Source organism: Coptis chinensis, chromosome 8, assembly GCF_015680905.1.
Source record: "Coptis chinensis isolate HL-2020 chromosome 8, ASM1568090v1, whole genome shotgun sequence".
Lineage (NCBI taxonomy): Eukaryota > Viridiplantae > Streptophyta > Magnoliopsida > Ranunculales > Ranunculaceae > Coptis > Coptis chinensis.
In genome coordinates, this window is record NC_141463.1 from 10822791 (window position 1) to 10837893 (window position 15103).

The 15103-nt window shown below is 37.4% G+C and overlaps 3 pseudogenes across 2 annotated transcripts; all 3 read right to left on the reverse strand.

Annotated features, from left to right (window-relative positions):
- Window positions 1–863: 863 nt before the first annotated feature.
- On the reverse strand, window positions 864–1881 carry LOC147479898 (protein MIZU-KUSSEI 1-like; annotated as a pseudogene).
- A 1011-nt stretch (window positions 1882–2892) lies between these two features.
- On the reverse strand, window positions 2893–5218 carry LOC147479899 (uncharacterized; annotated as a pseudogene). Its single transcript, XR_015204274.1, has 4 exons — window positions 4832–5218; window positions 4467–4716; window positions 3788–3851; window positions 2893–3673 (listed from the first exon to the last, which is right to left on the reverse strand). The product of XR_015204274.1 is annotated as an uncharacterized LOC147479899 (transcript).
- A 1643-nt stretch (window positions 5219–6861) lies between these two features.
- On the reverse strand, window positions 6862–14631 carry LOC147479900 (DExH-box ATP-dependent RNA helicase DExH3-like; annotated as a pseudogene). Its single transcript, XR_015205414.1, has 13 exons — window positions 14575–14631; window positions 13699–13890; window positions 13339–13493; window positions 12873–13257; window positions 12132–12227; window positions 10868–11056; window positions 10591–10750; window positions 10367–10497; window positions 9977–10145; window positions 9233–9505; window positions 8283–8477; window positions 7647–8200; window positions 6862–7089 (listed from the first exon to the last, which is right to left on the reverse strand). The product of XR_015205414.1 is annotated as a DExH-box ATP-dependent RNA helicase DExH3-like (transcript).
- Between the last annotated feature and the right edge of the window lie 472 nt (window positions 14632–15103).

Genomic DNA, 15103 nt, shown 5'->3' on the forward strand with positions numbered 1-15103 from the left:
TTTTATTAGGCTAGTGCTCATTGTTCTTCATGACTGCTAAGTTGACAAGTTTTTGTTATATAAGACAAGTTATTGGAAGTACCCTTGGGTGTTAGTGATAAATTACAAAGGACAATGTTATTTTAATTGAAAATATTTAACAAAGAGTTGAACAATTATGGTATGTGTATGTATTTATAGTGAAAGTGTTAAACTATAACTAGGGCTTGGTTAGGGCCGGGCTAATGAGGGCTGAATTAGGGCCGGGCCTATGTTTTAGAACCTTAGCCCTAGCCCTGCCCTGGAAGTCATTATGGCCAGGCCGGCCCAGCCCTAAACTCTGTGAGGGCTTTATAGGGCTTAGGGTCGGGTCGGTCAAGGCCGGGTTAGGATCGTTAGGGCCAAATTTCCACCCTTGTCGCATAGCCAACTTAACGTTTTTTAAGAGAGAGCTTTCTGGCTAGGGTATTTACTAAAACTAGTTAATTGGCACGTGTCTACGCCACGTGTGCGGTCAGCTAGTTTGGGCCAGGCAGCACAAAAATCCAACTCTCAGTTAGTTGCAATCTCGCAATTGTTTGTAAAATAGAGGGCATTGTGATTAATCAGGAGAGAAATGTCTGAATTTCACTGTACAAATAGATGGTTTTACCCCTCTCTCACATATATTATTACACATTTATCTTTTGAACAATGAATGTAATAATCGAATCTGTACAAGGGTATAATCGGAAAGATCCACTGTTCACTGATCAATTCTCTTTAAATTTACTAAAATGCCGCGCCCCTACAGTTTTATTCTTTGCGCCATGGGAGAGAGATTAAAAACAAAAGAAAACAGATTAAAGGTTACATTTCATTTCATGGTCCAAACCACATAACTATTTACCAAACTTGACAAGAGAAATACTATCACACTACTACTTGTGAGGAAAAAAACTACAAAAAGTAGTGTCAAACGACCTTCCATTGCAATCTTACACTCTAAACAAATAAATGCTGAGTTCAGGACCACCAGTGCCATCAGGATTCAGCATATAGAAGATCAGGATTCAGCATATAGAAGGCCTCAGAGTCCCTAGACCCAATAACTCTCTCAAATTTAGCTCTCATGTACATAAGCTCACCGTCAGCCTTGGTTCCATTTCCAGGTAATACACCAGCACCCATTGATATAGGTCCAATTGCTTTCAGCACTTTCAACTCCTCAGGTCCAAATTCTTGTCTTATGGAGATCCCACATTTTTTGCCATTACAGTAAGTCCTCCAAAGAGACTCCTCCAACAACTTTACTCCTTTCTTTTGAACCTTATCACACTCCAATGCAATTCGTACCAAGCCTGACGCCATTTCTCGAATCAAATTGCTGGTTGGTGTCGGGAGCTCAATGAAGAAGGCCGTGTATGAATTCGGATCTTCTTGGAATGCAAAGTTTACGTGACCATGTCTATATCCGAAAAGAGTACAGACCACTCGCATACCATGACCTGATGAGAGACTAGGCCGGTTCTTTCCAAACACTGATCGAAACCTTGAAACTGCCTTCGTTGATAGGTATAGTTTCTTCTTTAATGGTGGGACTACCTGTATTGCCAAGTTAACATCATCAGTGTCCTCACATACATGTGAGGAGGAATATGAATACAGGGCCGTCTCCTCATTGTCATCATCTTCATTCTTCTTTTTCAATTGGAAGTATCTCTTTGAGAAAGAAAAGGAATTGTCATGAGGACTACTAGCCATAATATTCATCATTTGAGAAGGCTAATCAAATAGATGCAGTATGGGCATAAACAGCACAGAGATCAAATCCTCCTTACTTCAGTTTAATTGATTATCTCCTAAGTGCTTTGCTACTAATCCCTTTTTATTAGGCATGTAGTACTAGGGACTGTAGGAGAATACGTAGGATGGTGAGCAACCGCACCTAACTATATTAGGAAAAGCATATATAAATAAACAAACCACAGACCAGTAGGAAGTGGAGTCAAGATCGATGTAAGATACTTAGAAAGAGACACCTTAGAATTTTTAGCACTTGAATCTGTATAACAGTGGGGGCCTTAGATGTTTGAGGTTGTTAACCGAGTGCCTCCCCTGTTTATTGGACACAGTTTCACACCTACCATTGACAGAAAGGCCACCAACACCCTCACCTTTATGTTCCTCATCAATACTTTAATATACACACAACAGAAAATAAAAAAGAAAGAAAGAAAAAAAACAACAACTAGTTTGTTTCCTCTTTAGTATATTAGCATTGTAACTCTGATACTGGTTTTGATAGTTGTAGCTAATGTGTACAACTTTGCTCAGTGGTTGGATAGGTATGTGCTTATAATCAACCGAGTTTGAATTTTTAAGTTGCGTTGTAACCGCCGACCCAGTAAAGAATAAAATATTTGTTGTTTCAGAGATCAACTAGCAACCTAGCATCAGTTGCCTAGACCTGAAGCCTGAAGCTGAAACTTACAAGTTACAACACTTCGAATAATTTTGACAGCATGATTCAGAAACCAGGACCATTGGTCATGTGACTCATGAGGAGTCAAGTCCTGCTATTAATCTAGTTGCGCCTCTTTGTTAAGCAGCACAAATGTGTGTGTTGTCAACATACAAGCAGTCCATTCACATAAATCTTTTCATTATATTGAAAATCTTCAGGAACTTCCGCTGAAAATTGTAACCTGCTTTATTTTGGACTTAGATTTGGATGAATATTACGTTGCCATATTAACAGTTCTGAAGTTCTGAGAACCAATAAGAGTAGGGATAACAGTCAGTTGGTGACGTGGGTTGCATCCTTTTTCACCATCCAAAGTACTACTTATTGAACAATAACAATAACGTTTTACGTCTGAGGTGTTTACAAATAAACCACAAACGATCAGCTAACAGCATAAAACTATGTCAGATATGGCACCTAGCATCATAACATTTGGCAACTGATAAGAATTTTACATTGTTCCTTAATATAAAAAACTAATGGCACCAATCAAATTCTTAACAGATGTAATGTTTATAGAAAAGGTTACAGTGTTACACTACAACTTAGTTCCCAGTAAAATTTGATGCAAAGATTTGACAGTACATGGTACAGGTAGCAATACACGGGTCAAGGGGCAAACTCATCGCGTGAACAACTAGCCCAACTGTTAACGTCAAGAGAAGTATTTACGCTGTTTACTTTCTACGGTGACGGTGGTGATCTTGCCTGTCATTCCTCCTAGACGAGAAATCAGAGCTCGAGTTATGATGACTACCGTCGGACCGACTCTCAGAATTGGCTGAGCTGAAACTCTGAGGAGACTGCAAAGTATTTGGTGATGCATGAGTTACAGGGCTGTTAGGACTAAAACTAGGGGAATCGTCATGGACCAGAGGGTTCCACCTCCCTCTGTCTGTGCTCCTTGGTATTGGATAACCTCTCGGACTGTATGAATCACTTGCATAAGTTGGACTATAACCACCGTACCTTGGTGTATCAAATCCAAGGTTGCAGCCTGGAGGGCCATCATCTCTATACTCTCGAGAACGTCTAGGATCACTGTAGTTCCCTGTATCTGATGAACAGTTGGGAAAGAGATGTATTCGGTTTCTAGATGCATCGAAACTGAAAGTGCCTGGTGAAGATGCCCAACGTATGAATCAGCATAAATTGTGATCCCAGAAGGCTGGTCCTCATATTCTGGATCTAACAGATACAAATTAGAGTTATTAGGAGTGCTTTCCAGAAAGCAGAAAGCTGTAATGAATTACCATATAGTAAGAGAGAACAGTAGCTAATTACAGAGATAGATGCACTTACCAAGATAGCCTGGTGGATATCCAATTTCACGCATTCTGCGCAGCCATGGAGGTGGGTCAAGCTCCTGAAGAATTACAAAATAAGGAAAACTTATTATGTGGCTGGATCCGCAAACAGTTGAGTTTATTGTACTGAACAATGGGAAGTTGCAAATTAAAGAGCTCAGGTCTAGAAGACATCAATGCCATAGGGTAAAGCTAGAATAACAGCGGAAGAGTCTAAGACTGGGAGGCTGAGTATCTGACATATTGGTTTTGTTTTAAGGAAATGGAAGTTGTATAGCACAAAGACAAAAAATACACAATCTTATCCGCTACAATCACCATCAATTTTTATATAACAGGATAACAGACATGGCAGCATGTCCGATCTATATAGCAAAATATAGGCAATCAAGTAAAACTTCTCAAATGATGAGTCATTTCACAATTAAGGATCTTACGACAGGCAGATGCGAAACAAGGACATGATAGACATTATGACATCAGAGGGCATCTAATAGTAATCCGAACTGTGATAAATTATCATAATATAATTAATATTATTTGAAATGACTCTGTGGCCCTGCATGCCAATGTGCAGACGATAACACCGCAACTGCATCAAACAATCTGATTGAGGTATATAGTTGTAGTCTTAAAGAACACCATAAACTTAAATGAGAGCATAAGAGAATTACCCCAAGACCCAAGAGTTGCCTCGTTTCAGAACTGAGGACACCCGGCCTTATCTCATCATACTTTCCACCATGAGAACTTTGATAATACCGAGGTGTGCTACGAGAACCAACAGTCCGGTTACGTTTGGATTGGTGCTCTTTACGAGCGTTGTCAACAGCAGCATTATCACGAGGCTTTCGACAGTCCTTTAATGAATGACTGTAGGATCCACAATTAAAACAACGAGACGCTTCCTGTGTCTCCACCCCCCTACATAAGGATCAACATAATTGCATGGAAACTAATCAATAAACAAGAATACACTGGAAACGGTACAAATGTTAAAAATTAACCAGAAAGAGATCGTCAAAAGTTAATATCTTACGGTATACCAATTTGTTCACTATCAAGCATTACTAAGGGGAGTTTGGCAGCACTGAAAAAGGTAATTTTTTTCCTAATTGAAATCATATATTAAAAAAAGCATGTATGGGTAACATTGCTTTTGTGCTACATAAAAGCAGAAAAATGGAAGTGAAAAATAATTGCTATTTGCTTCCTAAAAAACAACTTTGAGAAGGATAAAATGAAAAACAGGTTCTTTTCTTCTCTCCCACTAACCAAGAGTTTCTTGTTTAGTAACCTCTCCTCACACAAATCTTGATATCTTTCTATTCTTATCTTCATCCCAGATTCCTACTTGGAAAAGACTTCCTATTCTTCTCTTCTAATTTATCTATTGAAACAAACAAACAATCCCCCCCCCCCCCAAACACACACACTTGTTCCAAGAAGAAATCATTCTCTGCAACTGGAAATTCGTTGAAAGCGGAATCCATCTCTCTTTTTCCATTTGAATAATGGAGAACGGTGATTCATCTTCACTTCTTTACCATGTCATTTCCAATAAAACAAGGTAAACAATTCTTAGAACATCAAGTTGGTGAGGTTAATTGGTTAAATGGTGGGGGTACTTTGTGATCTTAGAGAAGGAATCGGTGTCTTATTTGTCCAAGTCACTCTGTGGCTATTGTTCCATTGAGATTATTTGACTATGACCAAGGCTTGAACAAGTAACCTAATTGTTTGCCAAAATAACTTTCTAAATTTTTAACTTTTAAGTTGGCATGCCACCAAACTAACTATTATCTTTTTCACTTCTGTTTGAAGTAGAAGTCAATAGACTTTAGGTTGCCAAACTCACCATTAAATAGCCAAGCAAGAAAAAAATTACGACAAATAGAAGTTTGTTGTGGAGACCACAAATATTATAAGCATATGTGTTATATCGAAAGGAGCAGGGGAAAGCACAAATTATTTGACATACAAAATATTACAGTATTGTCCAATCTCATTTATGGAGTTTAAGAAATGATAGCAATAGCAGCAAAACAACAATAAAACAACCAGTATTATCCAAAAGAAAGCAAATGCAATAACAATTTAAGGTGCATACAAATATCAGATTCCAATAAGAGCATTGCAAAAAACTTGTGTGGGTGCACCCAATCTCGTTGGATTATCTTTGGGATTGATATGTATACCGCACAAGGCAACTTGTGTGGTGCACCCAATCTCGTTGGATTATCTTTGGGATTGATATGTATACCGTGTGGATTAAGACCACCTAATCTCATTGGATTATCTTTGGGATTGATATGTATACCGTGTGGATTAAGATCGTCTTCTTTTCATGTTTCCCAAACATAGTTGTCCAAATCCCAAAAATTACTCTTCTTCTTCTTTGACAAAAAAAAAATAAGACCCCATCACGCATCTTCGCTTCCCGCCAAACTTCTTCCTTGCTATTACCACCATTTTGTTGCTTCTCCTCTTCGCAACAAAATAGGAATCCAAGCTTTTTAGGGATTTGATCTCTAGGTCGAAGACGTGAATCAACTACATTGCTACAACCTACCTAGCAATATACAGGTTACACAAGTTCAAGGTTGAAAATCTTTGCAGTTTATATCAAGTAGAGCCAAGAGTTCCTCTCTGTATTTTCCCAAGTGCAAAGTTTATGGCACAGTATGTGTGGAGTGCCGACCATGGTTTTGTGACCCTAAAAATCTAGAAAGAATATGCTCACTGAAATTGGATGAGCAATGGGAGGTTACTGTAGAGAATTTGGCAAATGAACACGAGCAAGACAAGGACCACACTGAAATCCAGCTTAAGCACAATTGCATCAATATATTTGTAGAACAGTCGAATAATTCATATTTCGCACATTGTAAACAAACGTTAATAGGTCCAAATGAATTATGTACTAAATTATTGAATTGTTGAGTAGAAGAAAATCTAATAAGACCGTGAAACAATCATCTAAATTTTCTCCATCTCGTCATCTTCGGCATACTTAATTGTGATGTCTTCTACATCCACGTCATCTTCTTTCACTACTCTTAGAATTTCATTCTCATCAACCTTTACATCTTTTTTGGGATTTTCTTCATTAAAAAGATAATCGATCAACAAATGTTTAGTTACAAAAAAAAAATCTAACAGGCTGTGTTTAGGTAACGTGTAAAGAGACGGCGTTAATACTATATAAACTTTTTACATCTCAATCCCAAAGAGAATCCAACGAGGTTGGGTGCGCCCACACAAGTTCTCTAAATCCAGACTCTAGAAAGATTGCATCTATCTATCTCTCAATAATATAATATCCAATTACCATCAGATTTTTGCTTAAGATCCACTCATCCACATATAGTCAATGAGTTGCATATCCGTAAGGCTTACATGACTGCAACTTAATCTATAACCAAACTAAAGGTGTGATAGATTGTGTTTTTTTTTGCTGGGATAGCTGCAATTAAAGTCAGTTAAGTGGTTTAATTATTGGAAAGTTTTGAATCTTTTGAATTTTTTTAGTGTTGAGAGCAAAGTTGATAAATATTATCATGCAATCTCGGGTTTTGATTCAGGGCTAGCATTATACAGTGTTTAACCACTGTTTATGTCCAACAATCACTCTTCAGTCCCATAAAACCAGCTCAAGTTCTCTTCCACGTTTTAATATCTATTTTCTAAAGTTGGTTTTTCTATAATAACACAATAAGTACAGGAGAACTTCTAAGCAATAGTTGAGTCACTATGAAGCGAGCTATGAGGACAAGGATTGTAGGTCGGTTGGTGAAGATGTTTATGCTGGACACATGCTTGATATTCATTGGATGTGAATATTATTCCCTCACTTATCATGCTACTCTTATGCCCTGCAAAAAGATTCGTTATTTATTATTGTGAGGGAGTAGTATTCACATCCAATGAATACCACACACGTCCAGCACAAACAGAACTACCAACCGACCTTAGGTACTCGCCCTATGAGCTCCTTCATAGTAACTCAACTAAGGCAGGCGATCTACGCGACTCGCTTTCAAAGCGACGCCACCACCAGCCGACCTCAGGTACTTGTTCCACAAGCTCGCTTCAAAGTGACTCAGATCGGGTGATGACCTCATCCAGAAGCGACCTCTCCAACACTCTCGCCACCCAGTTCCACAACGACTCATAACGTACGTCATTACTGCTGACTTCATGACCGCAACTTCAGTCACGCACTTCATTAAACCTCCATAACTCGTCATCATGGCTCGCAAATGACCTGAAGACTTGAACCTGACCTGACGCGGGAGAAGAGGAAGCGCAGGCATCTTGCCTATATAAAGAGGAGGAGGAACCATGTCTGACCTAATTCATTTAAGTGACCTATATAAAGAAGAGGAAGCTGATTCCAACAATGCCTCTATCGAAAAGACATGCATTAGACTAGTACTAGCCTAGAATTGGTCAATTGGAAGTAAAGTCTAAATATGAAATTATCTCACTTGTCGAGCAGAAGCTTGTGATATCCATGAAGGTAGCAAACATAGTGTGCTGTTCAGAGCGTCATATGTGGTCTCTTTTGCTTTTCCACAATCAACTACAAAAACAACATCATTGATTGTAATGCTAGCCTCTTCCATATTTGTAGCAAGAACTATTTTACGGATATTTGGAGGTGCCCTCTCAAATATGAGTTTCTGCATAAATAACCATTTCCAAGTAAGAACACTGGATTTTAATGTGAATTCCAAACTAAATTAACATATAGCCATACAGTCAGCAATGAAAATCACAACTGACTGGTAATCAATATTTAACCACTTACCCCAGTGTAGTAGCGAGTATGTAAACACAGAGTAAATTAATTAAAGAAAAGCAGCTCTATAAGGGACGAAGAAGATGACAGAGGATATGAAATAGGTAGTTAGCCCAGTGCATTAGAGCTTTTTTATATTGAGTGTTGAAATATGAGTGCAGTGGCATAAAAAGGGTAGCAATTAGGAAGTGACTTATAATTAATCAAGTCTAAAAAAGTAATTTAAGGCGGTCTACAATCTGCTCTCAACGTAATCAATGTTAGGCTAATAGCTGGTCCTCAATCTGCTTCCAGATGATTGGACCTATGGATTTCCATATTCCTGTGTGGCATCCAAACAAATCCAGTTCAGCTCCAGAATGTTGCAGAGACACCAATGTGACTGATCGTAGATGTGAACTTTGATACAAAGACGAATTGCAGGCTTGAGGCAATAAACAGAGAAAAGAAAACAATGACAAAAAAGAAAAGCAAGCTGATTCCCAACTCGCTAAAAACTAATTATGTATCTATCACACGCACACACGCGACACACACACACACACACACACAAAACAAAGATACAATTTTGTGATAACAAATATTAAGATAAAGTTTAACTAGTAAAGGAAAATTGATTAAAGGAGTTGGTGTTACCTGTTCAGATGTGGCCATTGAACCATGGCAGGTAAGTAGCAGAACCCTGTTGGGGTCTCCTAAGAGGGGATGGGCCTTAATTTGATCCCTCAAACTACTGATGTCATCCCAACCTGTCATGAAGACCAGTACAGCACCTTGTCGCTCTTTTCGACATATATAGCATAAAACCGCCTCAATTAGATTGAATCCTATGCTGTCAGGTGTCCAACATGACAAAGAATCACATGCCCGGGAGCTGTAGTTCTCAAAGTTTGACTTACTGAGAGCATCCTGATGCAGATTAACAAGATGAACAAGGCTTTATCTATGTTCTTTGAACTACTGTAAATGCAAGTAGCATATCAAATATTACGCTTGAAGAGAACAAATATTACACTTGATGATCTTTGTGTAAGCAGTAGCTCTGTTTCTTGAGATCTTGGGCTTCGGGGACTATTTAATGATTAGGATTTACCATTTAGTGGAGCTACTAACATATGGTCTGATCTATGGTAGCTTGCATGCATTGACCAGGGATGCTATGATTAGACCTAAATGAAGTATTCTTCTTTGTTTTACACCTATACTGTAGTTCATGACATGCTTTCAGATAGCAATGATAAACAACTGTTGATCATTAAGCTTGAAATAGTTTAGTAAGATCTAGTGTCTTGTGTGGATGACCTCAAAAGATGAAAAGATCATTTTACATACAAGCATACTGATCAAATCGAGATTTATGTAAGTGCATTAGCCAATTACCTCAACGAGTGTGGTGATCTGATTTTTCCTTTTGTGGCATGAGCTGCTTTTGTGTTTTCCACAACTTCTCTTGGCCATAATCATCAATCTGATTAAATGAAGTCAATTTGTATCCCGTCATTTCCAGAACATCTTCCAGAAAGTGTGATCTTACGGGGTACGTAAATCCCTGAAAAAAGGAAGTGCAATAATAAGAATAACAATAACACTATAACAGCTATACTACTACTACTACTAATAATAATAAATATACAAACTTAAATTCAGACAGTGACAATACACAATAAACGATGTAACTTTTAAGTCGCAAATTCGCAAAACAAACATTATACTAATACATATCACTTTCCATCAAAAATAATCACATCAGTCCAGCTACATTTGGCTTACTGGAATGTGAATTGTTGGTGCTCCTCCGAAATAGTTAGAAAACAACTCCGCATTCAGAGTGGCACTCATTAAAATCAATCTCAAATCACGACGGCGTGGAAGAAGATCCTTCAGCACAATCAATAAAAAATTTGCACAACAAAGTTTAACCAAAGTATTGGCAAAAATATGTGAATATCTGGAATGAAATACTTCCAAATGAAATCAAATCATAAGGAACAGACCTTCATTCATCCCTCTTTCATGAATTTCATCAGCAAAAACATGGGTTACCCCATTCAGATTGCGGTCACTCAACAACCTTCTTAGCAAAATACCGCTGGTACAAAAAAGCAGATGGGTATTTTTTCCTTTTATTCCCTCTAATCGAACTTTGTAACCAACCTAACACAGAAGCTAATGATGTATGGAAGCAAGAAGAAAGAGATTCTCAAATGAAATTTTTACAGTAAAAGCAGTACTATAAAAATCAGAAAAGTTATAGAGAGAGAAAGAGCTTACAGAATCACCAAGAGGCTCTCCTCTTTCTGTAGAAACTCTTTCTGCAACAGCCATAGCAGATATTCGTCGAGGCTGTGTACAGATGATGCTACAAAACGCTCCACGACCAGATTCTATCTCAGACTCTAATACATACTGAGGAAGCTGAGTGGTTTTGCCACATCCAGTTTCTCCAGAGATCACAATGACCTGTCATATAAAAAAAAGTAACAATTGGTAACACCAATAGAAAATTCACAAACCGGATATAACGCGTGCAAAAACAGCCTGTTGGAAATATGTCCAAATTTTTACCTAACCGAATTTGGAAATATCAATAGCTTCCACTTCCATGAGCATATGTGAAAAGACAAATAGTAGACAGATGAGAGAATCTGCCGATGCTTATCCAATTTGCAGAATACTTAAAGGTTAAATCTGAGCTTTACTCCTTTTTTTTATTATTAATGCAATACCAACACACGAAAAAAATTGTGACATGTTCCCGGAGTTGTGGGGGATGTGAGATGGACAAAATTTTACCTTTGCAAATTACCAAAAAGGTTTTGTTACAAATACATTAACACAAAAGATAATAGCAATAAAAATTTATAACAAAATAGTTTTTACATTTGCAAGCCAAAATGTTGTTTTATAAATAGCTCCAGGATCCTATTTGCATTTACAAGATTTAACAATATTACAGGCACAGCTTTCCAAACTGAAGCTTACTATGAAAAAGACTGTCTTATATACATACATAAACTGGATCCAAGTTTATCATAAGTTGGAACCATACAGAAGGAACCATAAATGAGCTCAAGCCAGAAAGTAACTTTCTTAAAAGCTACAGCTCAAGTGACAAATCCCAGTCAAACTCTTAATCCATTAATGTCGCAATGAGTCATTACAAGGAGAAAAAAAAAGTCAAAGTATGAGGTGGTTGTTTATTGTTGATGTATTTCGTTCTTTCCCAATTTATTTTCGTAAGCACAGTACAAAATGAAGGAAGAATCTCCAGAAAACGAAACGAAAAAACACAACAAAAGGGAAAATCCCTAACTCAAGAGGGGCTTTTGTGTCTAATTACCTGTACTCCTTGATAATATGGAGTACTCTAGCCTTTAATATTTTAAGAGCATATGCTCCAGCACCACTAGAAAAACAATCTAAATCGTTTATGCACATGACTACGCCATGTACACAACTTGGAATTATCAACCAAACAATACTCATCATACTCGACTGAAATCTTCTAGGAAGGACATCAGCACGAAAGTAAAACCTGATTTCAAGCAATAGCTGAGAGTAGCCTATCTTTCTCTGAGTATGCAGGAAGTGATTTCCTAAAGTCCAGCATCCTATTTCCCTCGGGTGATTCCTGGGAATTAAAAAAATGATCAAATTTAGCGCTATATAAATCAATAACCCAGATGAAAAACCCTAAATAATTTCAATATGTATTCTTTTAAGTAATCTCCACACCGAACTACAAGAAAATTCATGCAACCTAATGGCATTATGTGTGAGGACCAACAATATGTGTTCTTTTAAGTGCCCAACCCTTTTTTCCATTCACCAGAAAAGCAGGACCATTTATAGAGGAAGAATAAAGAATGTTAAACTGATGCGAAACTTTCTCACAACAATATACAAATAGCTTGTATATCATCAAACCTGAACTCTGAACATTTGTTTGTAAAGACAAATGATCACATTATGACATTTACAAGAGATCCCCACAGAAGGATCAATCATCAAAGTATACAATTTCTTTCAATATAAACTCCCCCAACAAGTAGCGTGTGGGCAGATAGAAGTGTTACTATGATCAAATGTTTACCCACGACCAAATTGTAGTCATAATAATTAAAGATGGGCATCCAACTCAAAACCAACTGGTGATGAGTGAAGCGGCCCCATGATTTATATATTGATTGGCTAGGCTTTAGACTCTCAATGTGGGATTAATTTCAACAATAATTGCACAACGTACTGCATCAGCAACAGAGAAAGTAATTATTACCTGCCATGATCTCTGGAAATTGCACATTCGAGAACTTTGACGTTGAAGAACCTTTTCCATGACCGACCTGTCAAGAAATGAGTCTGGATTCTCGTCTGGGTTTAAATCTTCAATCAGATCAACAACCCTAGGATCACCTGAATTGTCATTGATTTTTCCAGAACTTAATTGCATTCTATCAAGGTGTTCCTGAACGAGACCTTCAACTCTCCTTTGCAAGCTAAGAGAGAGAACCACCTGTGCAAATGGAGCTTTGTAATGTAATCAACCTTACAGCTACAGAGAGAGAGAGAGAGAGAGAGAAAGAGGCCGCTTATCATCAAGATCGGGTCTGTAGTTAGGAAGAGGGACCTTGCTTGCAACCACAACTTTTCCATAAAGCTCACTTAAACATAAACAGCACATCAGAACTCAAGTTCAAAAACACTACCAAATAAGAAAAAGTGTCACAAATCGATTCCCTAACCTGTAAAGTCCCATCCATTTAGCAAGATTAGAAATCTGCTCATAATCCCTTCTATCTCTTTTATCTCTACTAATTATCTCTTGGTCTTGTTCGCTACGTGATAGCAAACTAAGTTTCCATTTCCATTCATCAATGTTAGCCACGTAGGACAACCCCTTACACCAAAATCATAATTCTAGTCTCAGAAACGCCTACACTTTAACAATTTCATAACAAAATACTACTTGCAGACCATAAGTTAAGCTACACTATACTCACAACGTATAAGTCACATTCTCACATTGTAACACAACGCTAAAGTTCTCATAGCTCAAATTGAACTAATTGTACTAAATGGCAATAAAATTCAAAAGAAAAAACCTTTTGGTTATCGAAATCACATTCATACTCATCATCAGAAAACTGTTCAACAGCGTATCCACAAAAACTTCTTCTACTCAACCAAATTGTACTCCTTGTTCTGATATTTCCGGTATCAAATTTTGAAGTATCAAGTAAAGAAGGTGAAATGAGAGTGAGATTTGAGAGGTTCGAAATACATTTTTTGAGACTCTATTTTTTCTACTTTTTGCTTTTGTCTGACTATGTTTGTTTATCGTGTACTCCAAAACTACGAGAATTCAATCCAATTTCAATCTCTACTCCAAATCAATTTCAATCTCTAATCCAATTTCAATCCACATACAATCTCTAATCCAATTTCAACCTAATTTTAATTTTAATTCTAATCCAATTTTAATTTAATATCTAATTCACGTTCAGTTTCAATTCAAACCATTTCAAATCCTTCGAATTTCAAACCAAACCATTTTAACTGTATCATCACAGGCCCATTTTCAATAATGCCCAATATTTCATCAGGCCTTTACTTTCTGGTAAAATCATACAATGTAAACATTGTTAGTTCAGAAAATAAAGCAAGTCAGTGGCTGTTCGGCCATTTTCTTTAGATTTGCTTGCTATGGCCTTGGATTCAAGTCTCGTGGTCTCTTCATAAACATATTAGATTTTGCATGTGGGTTCAGAACTCTGGGTGTTTACTTCTTTTTAGATACATTGCTTCTTTTCTAACTCCAGCTGGTCTTTGACGTGTAATAGGCGGTTATTGTGTGGAGATAACTTTCCTGGGTATGGTGCTTTTTTGCTGAGATTGGGATCAAATCTTGCTAATGTCTAAACAAGATTTAACAAAGATTACGTGTTATGATGGGTGTCTTAATCTAGACTCTTTTCCACCTTAATGCAGGTTGAGATATCAATGGGAAATGATGAACTTAATGAAGAGGAAGCCATTTGGTGGATTATTTCTATACCAAAGATATTATGGATAGATTATTGGGTTTTCTTAACACGATGGAATTGTTTGAATGGGCAAGATATGAGGCCGAATTGAGACTACTTGAATGTGGTTGGAATGCTGGAGAGTTTGGGCTATATAAGGGGTTACTGGAAGCTTAGTGGTTCTTCACAGTTCATCAACCCAAGTTATTTCAATTCCTTCTTTACATGAGCCCTAACATAAACAAGTTACTGTCTCCTCCAAAAAACCCAATTCTATTGAACTTCTTGCTATGGATTTTGATGCTAAGATGAAGATGCCTTATACAGATCCTCCTATGATCACCAGTACTGAGAAAATGAAGACTAAATATGTGGGCTATAATAAGATGACTTTGTTTGGTCGTGCTCTGGATGGAAGGCTGAATCTGAGCACAATCAAATCAGCACTTGAAAAGCATGGTACCCTTTTAAGATTGAAGACATG